This window comes from Saccopteryx leptura, chromosome 2, assembly GCF_036850995.1.
Source record: "Saccopteryx leptura isolate mSacLep1 chromosome 2, mSacLep1_pri_phased_curated, whole genome shotgun sequence".
Classification (NCBI taxonomy): Eukaryota; Metazoa; Chordata; class Mammalia; order Chiroptera; family Emballonuridae; genus Saccopteryx; species Saccopteryx leptura.
This window is the reverse complement of record NC_089504.1, coordinates 229,044,122-229,062,651: the sequence shown is the minus strand read 5'-3', so window position 1 is coordinate 229,062,651 and position 18,530 is coordinate 229,044,122. Positions and strand designations below refer to the sequence as shown.

At 42.6% G+C, this 18,530-nt stretch overlaps 1 gene segment (V, D, J or C); it reads left to right on the top strand.

Annotated features, from left to right (window-relative positions):
• Positions 1-18,530, top strand: part of LOC136393963 (probable non-functional immunoglobulin lambda variable 5-48) — a 114,300-nt gene that overhangs the window by 62,706 nt on the left and 33,064 nt on the right.

The window sequence follows — 18,530 nt, the reverse complement described above, 5'->3', positions numbered from 1 at the left end:
TTCCCAGTCAGATACCATACAGCTATTCAATTTCTTAGCTCACTTAGGCTACCAGGTAGCTCCAACTAAGGTGCAGCTCACCCTATCACAGGTTACATATTTAGGACTGCAGTTGACCCCAGGACAAAAGGCCATCACCACTGATAGGAAATATCTAATATCCTCCATACCAACACCAAAGAGGAGATACTCTCCTTCTCAGAATTGTGGGTTTCCTAAGATCATGGATCCCTAATTACAGTCTTAGCAAAACCTCTCTATGAGGACACAAAAGGGGACCTCACCAAACCCCTAGAACCTAAATTCCCAATACAAACACCCTTCACCAAACTCAAACAGGCTCTCCTTCAAGCTCCTGACCTATAGCTTCCAGACTTAAACTTTGAGTTCATACTCTATGTTACAGATATTACAGAAAAACAAGGGCTTGCCCTTGGGGTCCTTGGACATCAGAAGGGACCCTCCTTTGCACCAGGTGCCTATCTCTCTAAACAGCTAGACCCCACTTGCAAGGAATGGGCACCCTGCCTCAGAGCTCTGGCAGCCGCCGCCCTGCTAGTTCTTGAGAGCAAAAAGCTCTCATTAGGACAAAAGGTCATTATCAGGTTTCCCCACAACCTACAAGACCTTGTTACTCATTAGGCCTTAGCCCATTTATCCCATTCTCAATTACAACAAGTTCATATCATCTTTCTTGAAAATCCTGAATTTTCCTTCCAGCCCTGTTCTAGTCTAAATCCAGCCACACTTCTTCCTACCTCCTCTTTACTTCCAGCCCACTGTTGCATCAAAACTCTCACACGTTTCACTACCTCCTTTCCTCACAACTCTTCTACACCTCTTTCCTCTCCAGACTTCACCCTCTTCATTGACAGGAGCACACTTAAGACCAGACAACAGTCCACTCAGGCAGGTATGCAATCATCATCGACCAACATTTCATCCTCTAAGCTCAACCTCTACCACAGGGTACAACCTCACAACTGGCTGAACTTAGAACTGAGAGTCAGTGCTCTTGTAAGAGCTTTAACAAAATGGCTAACATTTACATGGACTCAAAATATTGTTCTCATATTCTTCACTCAGCTGCAACCATTTGGAGGGAGTGTGGATTCCTTACTACCAAAGGCAATCCTCTCCAAAACCACACTCACATACAAAATCTTTTAAATGCAGCTCTACTTCCCAAGCAAGCAGCCATTATTCATTACAAGGGACATCAAAGAAGCACCTCTCCTATATCCATTGGAAATAACTTAGCCGATCAGGTAGCCAGGAAGGTTGCGACCCAGTCTCTTGACTCACAAATTTACTTCCTCACCACACATATTCCACAATATTCCACTAAGGAGAAAATTATCTACTCCTCTCTCCCACAAAAGGAGGAATGGTTTCTCAAGGATGGTAAACTCCTCCTTCTGCAATCCCAGATTGAGACCATCTTACAGTCCATACATGAGTCTTTCCATGTAGGCTACCAACCTCTTCTAATCTACATCTCCTCCTTCCTTATGGGCAACAGTATTTCTGCCACCCTTAAACGCATAACCTTGTCCTGTCATATCTGTACCTCTTGAACCTCACAGGGAGGAATACATCTCAAATCCTTCCCTGCCCACCAGGCTCGGAGACAACTACCAGCCCAATATTGACAAATAGACTTTACACATATGCCTAAATATAAGGGATTCAAATACCTCCTCACCATTTCAGGGTGGATTGAGGCATTCTCCGCTAAACAGGAAGATGCTCACACCGTTGCCACCATTTTAACCAAGCACATTATTGTGGGTGGAGTGCAGAGCGCATTCCTAGCAGCTGTGGCTGATGCAATGCTGTCAGAATACACCAGCTCCCAGAACCCTCCTGGGCACACCCAGGAAGGGAGCTCGCCCACTGTAAGAAAGTGACTTAGCACCAACCAGACAGCTCCCTGATCTTGTTAGCCATTGGCTTTGAATAACATGCTGTAACACCCTATAGGCTAAACCCATGTATATAAGCCTGATTTCCTGAATAAAGCGTATCTGCGTCACTGAACCTAGTCCCCGGAGTCGGGTTTCTGCATCTCTGTCATCCTCACCCCCAGCAGGACTTGTCCACACATTATTTCCCAATTTTGTCTCCCTTCTGTACTCCAATCTGACAATGGCCCTGCCTTCATTTCTCACATCACCTAATCTCTCTCATCCTACCTAGGACTCAAATGGCAGTTACACATTCCATACCACCTTTAATCCTCAGGGAAGTTCGAATGAGCAAGCTAGGTCCTCAAAAATCATCTCACAAAACTCATCCTAGAACTATACCTACCTTGGCCTCAGCTCCTCCCCTTAGCCCTCATGAGAATTCGAGCTATGCCCAGGAAACCCTTAAACTTAAGACCCTTTGAAATTATGTATGGTAAATGCTTTGTTCTGGACTCCAGTCCCCTTACACCCTCGGATCTCACTATGGGGTCCTACTTTCCTGCTCTGGCCCACATGTGAACCAACCTACATGCTGAGGTCAACAAGCTGCTACCCCAACCTTTTCCAACAACTAAGACACATTTTTCCCTCCTACCCGGAGAACAGGTATAAAAGAAGACCTGTTCTCCAACCATTTTGGACGGGACCCCACACAGTCATCCTGAGTACTCCAACAGCTATAAAAATAGAGGAAGATACCCACTGGACTCACCTCTCTCATATCAAACCCTATATCAGTAAGCCTCCTAAATTCTACCTTTCAACTCCTACAGGTCCCCTAACCCTAAAGCTTTCCCATATCCCTGAAGAATTAAGAGAATGAATAGCATTCACCTCTTAATGCTTCTCAGTCTTTTTACCCTTCACATAGTAAGGGGACAAGATCGCTGGGTCTTCTTGGCTGAAGAAGAGCCTACAAACGGACATGAAATATTTCTTTTAGCTTAAGCTGATGTAGGTAGAGTGCAGAGCATTTACCTAGCAGCTGTGGCTGATGCAATGCTGTGAGAATACTCTAGCTCCCAGAATCCTCCTGGTCACACCCAGGAAGGGAGCTTGCCTGCTGCATGGAAATGACTCAGCACCAACTGGGCAGCCCTCTGACCTTTTTTGGCTATTTTCGCTACCATAACGTCCTGTTGGCTGAACCCATCTATATAGGCTTGCTTACTTCCTGAATGAAGTGGATCTGCATCACTGAACCTGCCCCAGAGTCGGGTCTCTGCATCTCCACCATCCTCACCCCTGATGGGCCTTGTCCACAGGCTAACTTCTCTCTCCAGGGCTGCCAGGAAAGAATATCTCTAACTTTACCATGGAAGAACTTTCACCCCCCACTACATAACCCTCCTTATCTCTGCATTCCTGATCTCCAAACTAAATCCAGTTGTAAAGATAAGTGCACTGATGGTCAGTTCTTTAAAAACTGTCTCTTTCCTCAGTTGACCACCACTTCTAATCCTTGGATCTTTGATATCTAAGACCCCTGGGATAATAAGTGGGTAAAACCATATTTAGTGTATCTCTATTTGTCAAACTTTCATCTTCCACACAGAAAACTCAAAATATATCAAAAATGGGTAAGGGGAAAACCCCCTCCAAGGTTCTCAAAGAATTAACCAATTCTATCCTTACCTATGAAAATAAACTTAAAGCTCAAGCATCTAATCCCTACTCTCAACCTTTTTCATGAATAGTACTCATCAAACAGGGAATCCAAGTTCTTAACCTCACTTCTGTATATAACATTTCTCACTGCTTTCTCTGCACCTTCCTTCATAAGCCTCCCATCACTGTGGTTTCTTTACCCTATCCACTCAACATCACCAAAAATCCAGACCTTTTTCTCTTTCTGGAGTTCCTCACTTCCAAGAAGACCCCACATCAACCCTCTCAATTTGCTACACCAATCAGCCTACCCCATTATGTAATAAGACTATCCCAATCAAAACTTCTCTAACCAGCCCTAACAGAACTCATTTCTGGTGCAATGGAACCATTCTAAAAACCTTAAACACCTCTTCCCCCCTCCCTTGTGTCCCGGTAATAGCTGTGCCACAACTAACATATTATGGAGAGGAAAATTTTTCAAACCAGCTGAGAACAAGCAGAAATAAATGGGCTGCCTTTCTCCCAGTCCTCCTTGGCCTTACCCTCGCCACCTGTATAGCAGCTATAGGAGGAACAGGCTGGGCTGGCTTAGGCCATAGTGTATGGACTACTAACCAACTAAAGGCAAACCTGGAACAGGCCCTTGATAATTCAGCTATCTCTCTAGCCTCTCTCCAAAGACAACTGACCTCCCTAGCTCAAGTCGCCCTATAAAACCAAAGGGATTTAGATCTACTAACAGCCAAGAAAGGTGGTACTTGTCTCTTTTTACAGGAACAGTGTTGCTATTATTACATCAACGAGTCTGGCCCGGTCGAGAAAAATATCAACTCTCTCCGAAAACTTCAGGAACGAATATGCAGTGGTCAGGCCGGTACTGACCCCTACTCCGAACAATGGTGGAAAAACCCCTTGTTCTCATGCTAGCACCAATTATAGGACCAATCCCAATTCTGTGCCTAATTTTAATGCTTTCCCCCTTCTTTATCAAGTTCCTATAGGCCCAGATGAGAGAAATTTCTAGAATTACCTACAATCAAATTCTCCTACACTCCTATGCCCCAATACCCCAAGGAGTACTTCACAAGGAAAATATCAAATAGGTAGGGATGACAGCAGGAGGAAGCCACCCCTCATCCTGAGAAGTTCCCTCCTGAATGTTCTCCAAACCCCCTTCCTTTTAAACCACACATAGTCCTTCTAAAACTTACACCAACAGGTTCCCTGTCTCAAAAAGTCTCCACATGTCCTCCTATTTGAGAGGAACCAGACCAGCACATCTCATGAGACTCATCCAGGAGACCATGTATCACCATGTTACTCTGTTCACTTGGAACTTGCAGCAAGTTAATCACAATTATTACCACACAAGAGTTCTTTACATCCTCACTCAGGTTTTTGAAGACATCACCTGGTTCAGACCTCACAGCACAGAAATTGATGACCTCCTTAACTGGATGTGAGACTTGGCTTGGCAAGGTTCTTTTCTTGAGTTCTCGCCAGAAGAAGCAATAATTTTCCAATTTTTCTTCTCTTTCTCCTCACCGCATATTATAAAATTAATAATTGCCTTTCTTTTATATGTAACCACAGAGTTGAGAAATTATAGATATGTGAATTTACCAGGAATTCCATACTGCCCTCTTGATGTTCCACTTATCTGTCAGACCTCACCCTTACTTACTGGACTATCGCCCCTGAGATAGAGGAATTCCAAGAAGCTGGCAAGCTGCCCCAAGGAGGAGCATTCCAGACATACGAAGACTTTTGATTCAACACCCACTTGCTCAAAACTCTCACCTTACCCTATAAAATTTATCCCCCCAGCTTGTACTAGTGCTCTTCTTCCAGGAGAAGTGCCCTGGCCGGTGTTTCTCCTCTAATAAAGCCTGCACATCTGGTATTTGAGTGCCATTTCATTCTTACAAATATATTTTATCTTCCCACAAAAACTTCTAGTATCAGATATTAAACAAACAAAAAAGAATAGAGCCCAATAGAGCTGGGGGCCTGACCAGGTGGTGGCGCAGTGTATAGAGCGTCTGACTGGGACACAGAGGACCCAGTTTAGAAACCCTGAGGTCATCAGCTTGAGCGTGGGTTCATCTGGTTTGAGCACAGCTCACCAGCTTGAACCCAAGGTGGTTGACCCCAGCTTGAGCAAGGGGTCACCGGGTCTGTTGTAGCCCCCACCCCACCCCCAGTGTATGGCCTGTAGTCAGGAGGCACGGCCACCATCACAGCCACCTGGCCCATGCAGGTTCACATTAGATTTGGACAGACAGTAATGAAATAACGGAGCCAAATACTGGTGAGCTACCACTTTTAATCCTAGCTTACATCCAGCAGGCAAGTAAAAACACACACTGGCTTCCAAAACCCACTCATTCAGTGCTCACAAAGCTACTGACTTATCCAAGTTTCCTAGGATCAAAGGTTTCTAGCTCACTAGCCTTATTCACCTCTGTTCCTGTTGGTCAATTACCCCAGGGCTATTTGCATAGCCCCACCTTGTGTCATGGGCTGGTGGCTGCTGGCCTGGCTAAATGGAAACAGCCAGAGGTAGTTCGCATGTACCATTATATTGATGATATTATGCTAACCAGTGATTCTCTTCCAGAATTGGAGCAAGCAGTCCCTACCCTGCTATCCCATTTGAAAGCATGTGGCTGGGCAGTCAATGAGAACAAATTACAAGGACCTGGGTTATCTGTTAAATTCTTGGGAGTTGCCTGGTCAGGTAAGACAAAAGTTATCCCTGACGCAGTTATAGATAAGATTCAAGCATACCCTGTGCCCACTATGGTAAAACAGTTACAGGAATTCTTAGGTTTTTTGGGGTATTGGCAAGCATTTATACCCCATTTCGCTCAGTTACTACACCCCTTGTACAGCCTTATTCGAAAGGGGGTTCGTTGGGATTGGACTGAGCAGGTGCAAGGTTCATTTGCAGCTGCTAATAGAGCTATCAAGGTGGCACAGGCTTTGAATGTGTTTGATCCTGCCAGGCCCTGTGAGCTAGACGTTCATGTAACCTCGGAGGGGTTTGGGTGGGGCTTGTGGCAGTGGACAGAGCGCCTACGGCAACCTATTGGGTTTTGGTTTCAATTGTGGAAAGGTGCTGAAGTTTGTTACTCATTAGTAGAGAAGCAGCTGGCAGCTGTGTATGCTGCCCTGCTGGCTACTGAGAGTATTACAACCACAACGCCAGTTACAGTCAAGACAACATACCTTATTGCTGGATGGGTGAGAGATTGGGCAACTAAACCACGCAGTGGTATGGCCCAGATGTCCACCCTGGCCAAGTGGGGTGCCTACCTGCAACAACGCTGTGCTCTTAGCACTAGCCTGTTGAGGGCAGAACTGCAGGAAGTCTTAGGTCCAGTCACCTATGCGACCTTAGAGTCAGGTGCAACTAGGGTTCAGGAGGCAGAACCTGAAGTCAGTCCCAACCAGTAAGGGCAGGTGCTCATCCCCAAGGATGCCTGGTATACTGATGGTTCCAGCAGGGGCCAACCTGCCAAATAGACAGCTATAGCCTTCCATCCAGCCACTGAGACTATTTGGATGGAACAGGTATAGGCCAAAGCAGCCAATGGGCAGAATTAAGAGCTGTTTGGCTAGTTGCCCATAATGAACCTTTACCTCTGGTGATCTGTACTGACAGTTGGGCTGTCTATCGTGGAATGACCCTTTGGATTGCTACTTGGCACATTAACCAGTGGATGGTAATGCACCGTCCACCATGGGGTCAGGCCATGTGGCAGGACTTATGGGAAATAGGACACTAGAATCAGGTGACAGTATATCATGTCAGGGGCATGTCCTTCTAGCCCAGCCTGGGAATGATGAGGCAGATACGTTGGCAAAGGTGCGATGGTTGGAGACTGCCCCTGCAGGTGATGTGGCGCAGTGGCTCCATCAGCGCCTGCTCCATGCAGGACAGAAAACTATGTGGGCTACAGTTAAGGTGTGGAACGTGCCTGTGTCCTATGCAGAGGTACTTGCAGCCTGTGAGCAATGTGCAGTATGTTCCAAGGAGTACCCTCGGAGACCACTGGTGTCACCTGGACAGATCCAGAGGGGTCATGTTCCACTGACACAATGGCAGATAGACATCATTGGACCCTTACCAAAGTCAGAACGGTACCAGTATGCAGTCACTTGTGTAGATACTGCCACCGGGCTGCTTGCTGCTTACCGCACTCATACCCCTGACCAGAGGGCAGGCATACAGGCTCTGGACCACCTGAGTGCTGCATACGGGTGACCACTGGTCCTTGAAAGTGACAATGGTACCCACTTCACTGGTTCAACGGTGAGGCAATGGGCTCAAAAGCTGGGGTTGGACTGGAAGTACCATGTTCCCTATCACCCCCAGGCTGCTGGTATCATTGAGCGGTATAATGGACTCTTAAAGCAGGGACTGCGACAGGAGGGGGGCACCGGCGCTCTTACTGGATGGACACGCCGCTTATGGACAGTACACCGGATTTTGAATGAGTGACCTCGACGGGGGAGCCCAGCTCCAGTAGAGGCCCTCCTGCATCGGGCAGCAGTCCCCATTCAGTTGCAGATACACACCAAGGACATTTTACTCAAGCCAGGTTTCGGACAGCAGGGCAAAGTGCTCTTACCTGCCCCAACAGCCCTTCTTAAAGGACAACAGCTTCAATGGACTTGGCCCTGGACTGTACAGGTCCCCATCTGAGATGGGTGGCCTTGTTGGCACCATGGGGAAAAGGGATAAAGGTGGACCTCCAGTTAACTCCTTGGGCAACCAGCACCTGTCCACCTAAGATAGAAGTGTATTATCCCTTCAGTGCTCAAGGGGACAGCATTATGAAGGGCACCTTTGTAATTTCTTTATGGCCAATAATGAGTTCTCCTATTTTACTACACATAGAACCAGCAGATGCTGGTGTATTGGCCAATAAGATTTGGTATGCCCACTCAGGGCGGCCTCTGGTGCCAGCTACGGTTCTGTCTGCAGACAAAACTCTAACCTGTATTCTGCCAGAGGTAAAAGATTTGCCTCTCTTGGTGCCACTGACAGCTCTCTCATTTCGCCCATAGCTTTTGATTTGTTAATCCTATTGCTGTAGTTGGTACTGTTTCTGTTTATGCACTGTATCCCACTCCTTGCACAGTGACCATCATGGAAGATACCTGTGGTTTAGATTGTAAAGCGTGCCAAAGGAGTGGAATGTTGGTCAAATAAGTTTGTAAATATGATATATGTTTGCTCGCTTGTGATTTGTATTGGGTGTGGGGAACAGGCTATAAGCAGGCCAGGTTGTTGTAGCCTGAGGTTTGGTTTTAAGGCTAAGTTTTTCCCCACACCCTTGACTGATTGTATGATCAGGGTGGTGCACTCTCATGAGGAATCCAATTATGCCTCAGATAAGTGACTTTGTATCAGAGACTTCCTTATTTGTATATTGGATTAAGGGTTTTGGGTTTTCTACACTATAAAGTTGGATGGACCAGGAGCTTGCTCACACAGTTCCTGCTATCACGATTGCAGGGGCTTCCCTGATCCCTTGCCCTTCATGGGAAAAGCTGGTTTCCTGCTTTTCCCTTGTGTTGGGCAGATAAAATATATTATGCTCACTTTGTTAAAGATGGCGCTGTCCACGAGGAGGCCATTGCCCAGGTGATATTAATGTGTGTTGGGGGTGGGCTAAAGGCAGGCAGAATCCTTGTAGTCTAGGGCTTGGTTTTAGGACTAAGCCTTTCCCACCCTTTTTGATGTGGTGTGGTACAATCCTATCATGCCTCAGAGAAGTGACTTTGTATTAGAGACTTCTCTATTTTGTATATTGGATTAAAGGTTGAGATTTCTACACTATAAATGGGGGCAGAACAGGAGCTTGCTCTCTTGGTTCCTGGGATGATTAGCATGAGAGAGCAGAGGGAGCAGAGCAGAGAGCAGCGGAAAGAGGCCATGTGGCCAGGAGAAGCAGCCAAGATGGCGGAGTGCTGAGTGAGATGCCAGTTTGTGCAGAGTTTGTATCTGGGATAAGGAAGGAGATGGGGAACTGAGGAGAATAAGGCTGGTGAGCTAGAAACCTTTGATTCTAGGAAACTCGGGTAAGTCAGTGGCTTTGTGAGCACTGAATGTGAGTGGGTTTTGGAGCCCAGTGTGTGTTTCTACTTGCCCACTGGGTGCAAGCTAGAATTAAAGACTATGGCCCACCAGTTTGTGGCTCTGTTGTTTCTTTACCGACTGTCCAAATCCAATGCAAACCTGCATGGGCCAGGCTGCTGTGATGGTGGCCCTGGCCTTGGCTACTGGCTTTACACCTTGTCTTCTTTTGTGGTTTGCCTGTCTTGGTGAGACACCAATAAATAGGATGGCCCACCATCCTCCAACTCCGCCATTTCTTTACCATCTGCCTGAATCCAATGGGAACCTACATGTGATTGGCCATGATGGTGGCTCCTGGCCTTACAGTTCCCCATCTCCTTCTCTCTGCACCAACTGGCTTCTCTTTCAGCATTGGCTGCTTCTCCTCTCCTCCACGTGGACTTTATCTAATCCCCGCCTCTGCTCTCCTTTCTAATGTTAATCTCAGGAACTGAGAGAGCAAGCTCCCGGTCTGCCCCACTTTATAGTGTAGAAACCAAAACCTTTAATCCAATATACAAACAAGGAAGTCTCTGATACAAAGTCACTTATCTGAGGCTTAATGGGATTCCTCATGAGAGTTCACCATCCACATCCAAAAGGGTGGGAAAGGCTTAGTCCCAAAACCAAGCCCCAGGCTACAAGAATCCTGCCTGCCCACAGCCTGCCTCCAACACACATTAATATAATCACACCCACCTCAACAAGAAGGGCAACCAATACCATCATCTGGGTGACGGGCTTCCACATGGGCAGTGCCATCTTTAACAAAGTGAGCATAATATATTTTATCTGCCCAACACTCAGCCAAAGCACATATGAGAAAGCAATCAATGAATAACTAATGAGCCACACTGAAGAATAGATGCTTCTCATCTTTCTCCCTTTCTGTCTGTCACTATCTGTACCTCTGTTTCTGTCACAAAAAAATAAAAAAGAGCTGGGGGACTTATAAAATATTGTATTTTTTTAAACAGTCAGTTATTTACAAAAAAAAAAAATACCCATTAGCTAAACACAGACACAGCTACTTGAGCCCAAGTTCACTGGCTTGAAGCCCCAAGGTTGCTGGCTTGAGCAAGGGGTCACTTGCTCTGCTATAGCTCCCCCCTGCCCCCCATCAAGGAACATATGAGAAAGCTGTAAGGTTGGTGGATAGAGGGATAGTCATGTGGGGAACTCAGACCCGCCCACTTTGGCTCGGACACAATCAAGCCCACCAAAGGAAGCTTCCCAGGAACCATTTGGAAAGAAGTGATCATCTGCCAGCCAGTGAAATTTCACCACATCATAGTAGCTCCACTTCCCTAGAGGGACCCTTTAAATATCTCCCATGCGGTTTAATCCATGCAACTTCCCTGACCTCCATCTCTCCTTTATCTTTCTTTCCTCAGGGCCAAGGAACCTTGCTGGGTGGGATGTGCGCTCTGTACCCAATAAAGCCATCTACTATTCCACACTTTGTGGCTCTAGCCTCTTCCTTCCTTCTCGGCGGAGAAAAATACCTTACAAAAGCAATCAATGAACAAGCAATCAATTAATAATTAAGATGCCGCAACAAAGAATTGATGCGTCTCATCTCTTTCCCTTCCTGTCTGTCCTTCCCTATCTCGGTCACAAAAAAATGACTTTTTAAATGACAAATATAAACATTTTCCATATTCTTATGATTTCTGAATGATTGTCAACCATCAGAAACCTCACTTTATGAACTCTTAATAAATGTTTACCTGTAAGATTTTGCATTTGCTATAACAAATAAAATATAATAAAATTCAGAGCTTTTAAATTGAGGTATGGACTGTCAATATTCTCTAAGCTTTATGCCTCAAAGATAAAAACTATTATATTGTCTTTCTATTCTTTCATCAGAGAACTTTTTAAAAGTAAATAAACTTTTTGTGTGGGCCAATGGTATTTAAAGAAAATAAGAAAAAACCCTAGTATTAATCTTTTGGCAAAGGAAACACTAATCTTTTATCAATTCGACCTTCTGAGCTATTATAATGCAACTTTGTCAATTTCAAAATACTTCACTAGTCTAGGAGGATACAGTATTTCACCTTTATTATCTTAGAGAAGGGATAGCACAAGGCTAAAAAAGCATAGGCAGGCAACTGTCAGACTCTTGAAAACACGAAAAAGAAACAAACTGGAGTGTCTGAAGGCAAGGGATGCATCCAAGCTTAAAGTGCTAAAAATAAGCCAGTGGCAACAAATGAGTAATTGCACCACATTTCCTTATATTCAATGGCACTTGATACATGTAAGTAAAAGCAGCAGCAAGCACATTTCAAACTATCTTGAAGGTCAAGCTGGGTCTCTGCTATATTTTAGCAATTCTAAACACCCAGTAACAGGAATACTGGGTTCTCTTCCCTTATCAAGTTTGGGGGCATGCTCAAATACCTTTTCAAAGATAACAGGAACCCTATTCATCACTATCCTAATCATCACATAAAATGAATTAAGACTTTTCTAATTTACTTCAATGTTGTATGTTATGTTAATTTTACTGTAATGAAAGTGATTAGCAGTCTCTGCCCCCAGGCTTCAGCCTTTCCATCCTACTTGTTTGTGAACCCAATAGGCTTTCTATTGCACTCTTTTCATAATCTGCATAAAAGCAACATCTCAAAAACCTGTTAAAGCCTGAGTCACTTTCTAGTGATCAAATGTAGATTTGTGTGTGTGAGAAAAGGATCTCAAATTAATTTGGAATGAAATCAGTATTTTTATGCATTTCAGTTCTTCCTAGGGAAATTCACCCAAGAATATGTAGTTTGCAATGACATTTTCAACTAATACTATTCTGTTTGTATGTATCCCATTAAGAAGACCCCTAAATGGAAATCCCTTATAGAGGTTCAGAAAAAGCAGAGGAAGTAGCAAAGTGAGTCAATTATGGAGAAGTGTAGTAGACAGCTCCCAACTACAAAGCAGAAGGCTGGGCTTTTCAGGTTGTTTCTTAGATTTGTTTTCCTGAAGATTTTCAAGTTAATTACAACCTCAGGACCTCAGCTGCCTCATTTGTAAAATAAAACCTCTGATACTTTCTAATGTTTCTCCCAACTCTGAATTCCATACTTTTAAATTAGATAGACTTTGTAGTTCAGAGATTACATTAAAAAGAATAAAAAGTCACTTCTGATTATACAACTGTTAAAGTAACTTTTAGTTCAAATTTTATGCCAAATTTATAATTCATTTATGCATTACCTATAATTTTGTACTTTCAAGTATCACACTCAGGTCAAAGAAAAGAATGAAAGTAAATTTGTAACTAAAAAAATACTAAAATAATGTCCTATTAAAATATAATTTCAAACTGTTTATCAAAATAAATAACTGTTGGTCAAATAACCTTGTAAATATGGCATATATGTTTGCTCACTTATAGTTTGCATTGGGTGTGGGGGACAGGCTGTAAGCAGGCAGGGTTGTTCTAACCTAAGGCTTAGTTTTAAGACTAAGCCTTTCCCACCCTGAGTGACTTTGTATCAGAGACTTCCTTGTTTGTATATCGGATTAAAAGTTTTGATTTTTACACTATAAAGGAGAGCAGAAAAAGGCCATGTGGAGGGCAGGAGAAGCAGCCAAGATGGTGGAGTGCTGAAGGAGAACCCAGTTTGTGCAGAGAGAAGGAGATGGGGAACAGAGGTGAATAAGGCTGGTGAGGTACAAACCTTTGATTCTAGGAAAACTCGAATAAGTCAGCGGCTTTGTGAGAGCTGGAATGAGTGTGTTTTGGAGCCCAGGGTATGTTTTTACTTGCCTGCCAGGTGCAAGCTAGGATTAAAGCTAGCTTAGCCAATTTATGGCTCTGTTGTTTCATTACCATCTCTCTGAATCAAATGCGAACCTGCACGGGCCAGGCGGCTGTGATGGTGGCCATGACTACTTGCTATACAATAACTCATTACCTAAATTGTGTTTTAACTCTTGTAATAATTCCCTTTCCATTTCCTTGGAAGACAAATTATATATGCATATATATGTGTGTGCATATATACATACTATAAATACATATTTAGTTTATTTAAAGGTTCACATATATAAATATTATTTATATAAAACTACATACAGCCTGACCAGGCAGTGGCACAGTGGATAGAGCTTCAGACTGGGATACAGAGGATCCATGTAGAAACCCCAAACTGTCCGACTTGAGCGCAGACTCATTCGGCTTGAGCGGGCTCAGCACTTGAGTGCATGGTTGCTGGCTGTCCCAGTAGAGCCCAAGCTCTATGTTGATCAGGCATCCCTGATTCAACTTCCCCATGCAGTGGGACACTCCTGCTTATCAGCAGGCAGGCAGCCTCTTCAAGACTACTCTTGAGGCAGCTATGAGGATGCTACTAGACAGTGCTAACCCTAACTGCCACCAGAGGAAAAGCAGGAGACTGACACACAGAGTTAGTTGCAATAATCACACAGGCAATTTATCACTCACAATACTTTTGGCGTGCCTGGGTACAGCTTAAGGGGCCCCTGTTGGCATGCTCTTCTCGGCTGTCTTTGGTCAGAGCTCAGAGAAGTGTGGAGACAGACCATGTCCATGTTGGAGTCTGGGCAACTGCCTCAGCAGGGGGCCCCTCAGCTTTAGTACCTTTTCTGGCCAATGCCTTCTAACAGGTGTAATCTACAGTATTACCCTCCTCAAACCACCTTTTTGGGAGTTCCTTGCAGGGAACCTCTTTTATGTTAATCTACTGAAATGTTACATTAAACCACTTTTTAAGATGTTCTTATTTACGTTAACTTACAAAGTTATGACATTAAGCCCCTTCTTATCTATGTATAACTAACTTCACACACATACTAACTGGGCCCTGCTTGAACGTCAGAGTTTGTTTATCACATCTGCACTCACTATGTCAATACCTATCCAGATAGCATAACTTTATTTAATTTCCTAATTATTTTTAATATTATATCTTAATTACTTTTATATATCTCCCATATTTTTGTTTTTTTATATTTCTATATATTTAATACATTATATATGATCCCAGAAAGCTATATGCTTGCAGGAATCATTACAAAACTATTTTTTATTCCTTTTTAAACATATATTGCAAATGGGATTACACACCTTTAATCTAAATACAATCACAACAAACAGGCATATAAGTATTATTGTTTCCTTAATTCTCATCCATATAGATGTAAAGGTATGGATACCTTGTTCAATATAATATACTGGATTTAATAAATTCCATGTTGGATAACGACTCAGGGTTGAAAATATAGACACTATAGTCTCTATAAAATTACATGATTTACCCAGTCATTTTGCATCATGGGTTAAGATGATGCTCCTACTGTTAGGTATCAGTCTCAGTTCCTTTATAACATTCTGTTCTTGTCCAGCTTTTGAGATAAGTTTTTTGTCTCATTATTGAGTACTTCAAGTTTTTTGAAGGTTTTTTTTCCCTGTGTATATGTTCTTCCTGCAGTTCGCTGAACGTGGTTGTTGGTAAATATTTCAATGTGCTGTGAATTGCATATGATGAGTATAGATGAGTATATGGTTTTTCCATTAATTGTCACGTTCATGGTGTTGCTGATTAGTTTGCAGGTGTCCATTGGGTCGTCTGCAATGTTATCCGTTGTCCAGTTCCCCGAGTTCGCAGTGTGGTCCCAGTAGGTCAGGTTCATGTTGCAGTGTAAGAAGGCGAAGTTTCCTAAATTATAAAGTGCTTCCCTCAGGGTGGTTTCCATCACGGGTAGATCAAAAATGTTTATGACTAGCTTCTGTGTGGTTAGTACATTAGGAAACTTACAGGTAGTCACAATATCAGTAGCAGTAATAGCATTATTATTATTGTGAGCATTATTAGCATTATACCCTAAAATTACATTAACAACTGGGATGAACCACCTCGTGATCATATTGGATGATTTCATTCTGGTTTGGCCAGTTTCTGGGTTGTCTCCCTAGGCACTCTATACAAGTGTTCTACTATTTTGCTTTCCTACTATTTTCTCCAGAATGTCCTGTGGTTTAAAATGCAAAGTATTATTATTAATTTGAGAGCAACAGAATAACTGTGTTCCATAGCTCAGGCGATTTCTATTGGCACACCAGGTTATATGTAGAATTATAATTATATAAGGTACGATCATAAGAATTACTAGGATCCAGATTAACAATTTTACTAAATTACACATTCTCAGTCATTTGATGTGAGGTTATCTACTTTGACTTGTTGTATTTGTCCCTATTTACTGTCCACACGGTGTTGTATCCTGTGTTGCAGATTATTTCCTGTTGGGAGAGAGATGCATCCTTAGGGGATTTTACTATTATTTTATAGGGTGGATTTTTCTTAATTTTACGTACACTTCCCATTTTAATTTCTGCTTGTTCTAAATGGGGTTTACTCAGTTGTTCCAGGGGAGAACTTCTGTTTACTCTTGGTCTACTATTTAGGGCAAAGCATGCTTCATTAAGAAGTGCTTGTAATTAAAATTAATAAATTTAAAAAAAAGTGCTTGTAATTTGTTAAATTTTCTACCTGTTAATAATGTATGACATTTGGCTTTTAATAGTCAGTTATGTCTATCATTCCTGATGCTGTTGGGTTATATGGCATATGAAAATTCCAATCTATATTATTTATAGCAGCAAAAGATTGTACTCGGCTGGCTGTAAAATGGGTTCCTTGATCTGAATCTATGATTTTAGGAGTTCCCAAGAATGTTTTCCACATATTTAATGTCTTAATTGTAGTGGCTGCTGATGGGGTGTTTTGCTGCCAAGGTGAACATTATTCCCGTATGTACATCAACCATCGTACATGCATACTTTTGTTAGAAAGGCCATGGCAAGGGTCCAATAAAATCAATTTGGGCTTGAAAATTTGGTATTTGGGGTCAATCTAACCCTGGTGGCTCTGTTATCTGAAATGTATATACATTTTTACAGGCTATACATCTATTAATGCCTTTCTTTATGTCTTCTGTTTGCCTTTAAATTTCTGGTTCTATACAATTCTATCATTGCTGTTTGTCCTGGATGTCCTAATTGGATATGAATTTCCTTTTTTTAAAACTCTGGCAAGAAATCTAAGTATTCCTCTTGTATTTTATATTTATCTCCTTACCCTTTTAACTTGAGTGTATTGGGGGTATTTTAAATTCTCCTGTATCTTTATCTTTTTCTAACCTTAACTTTATTCCATATGTTTTTGTTGTTTCCCTAATATTAATTTCTTCTCTTACATTAATTCCTCTTGCTAGCTTATCTCCTTGATTCCCTAGTGTGGTTGGAGAATTATCTGTGGCATGAGCTGATATATGGGTTACATAGAGCTTTATGTGTGATGTTAACTCATCTAGTTTTTCCTAGTGTTCTCTGGACCAGAGGTCCCTTCCATTAATTTACCAATTATTTTGTTTCCATTTTCCTGACCATTCTGTTATTCCCTTATATACTGCCACTGAATCAGTAAAAACATATACTTTGGGTAGCCCCCTCTCCATAGCATATTCCACTGCAGAAGGACTCCTATCAGCTCCGCACGTTGAGCTGAGTCAGTCTTACCTTCCCTCGTGAGTGCTGTATTTGTCGCTGGATTGAAAGCTGCTGCTCTCCATTTGGTCGAGTCACTGGCTACGGGGGCTGATCCGTCTGTAAACCAGGCATTTTTCAGTGAGGGCCTATATTTAGGCCCTACCACCCCTAGATTCTCGGGTACCCTTCGGTTCTCGACAATCTTTCTTGGGGGGTCTATCTCCAGTTTGGAGACCTCCTCTGTGAGAAGGGCTGGTCCGCCAGTGCTCGTTATTTCTCTGGAGTTTATGTACCATTTCCACGCCAGCACTTTCTACTCAATTTGGATACCTGCCAATTCTTCAGCCGACATTTTAAGCCATGCCTTGAGGGTTAGTAAGGATCTGACTATTATTGGGTTTTGTCCTGTTAGTGGCTCTGTATGGAGAAGTGCTGCATATAGTACCCATATATGTTTTTCATAGTGAATATTTATTGTGGCAGTATGGGAATCTTTGGGACCAGAAACCTACTGGTATTGTTTATTTATCATTTGGTCCTTTTTTTATATAGGCCCCAACAGCCATGAGTTCCAGTGAATATTATGTCTAATGTGATTGAGTCTCCTGGTTTTGGTGCCACTAATTTTTGATGGTGCTCTAAATATTCTTTTAATTGTTCTAAGGCTTCTTGTTGCTCTTTCTCCCATGTAAAATCTATTGCCTTCCTAGTTCCTTTATATATATATATTGGCTCTGCTAATACTGATATGTATGGAATGTGATTTCTCCAGTATGCAAATAATCCCATTAACTTCTGGGCTTCCTTTCTATCACTGGGGGCCTTAATGCTAAGTATTTTGTTTTCAACCTTTTCTGGTATTTTCCTACCATCTGAGCTTCATTGAATTTCTAAAAATTTTACTCCTGTCCCTGGGTGTTGTATTTTTTCTGGATTTATTGTCCATCCTATTCCTTTTAATTATTCTACTAGTTTGTCTAAATCTTTCTGGAGGTTTTCTTTGTTTTCACTATATATTATTATATCATCAATATATGTAATGAATTTGGATTGGTAATCCTTTGGATTTATGCTAGATGCTAATAAATTATGCGCAATTGCTGGTGAATTTTTGTATCCCTGTGGCAGCCTTTTAAATAGATATTGCTTTCCTTGCCATGTCAAAGTTGTAATTGGTCAGGAATCTTTATGAATGGGTATTGCAAAATACATATCCGAGAGATCAATTGCTGCCATAAATTTTGGATTGTCCTTTTGTAAGATGTTAATTACTTCTTGTGCATCAGGTAAGGTTCCATCT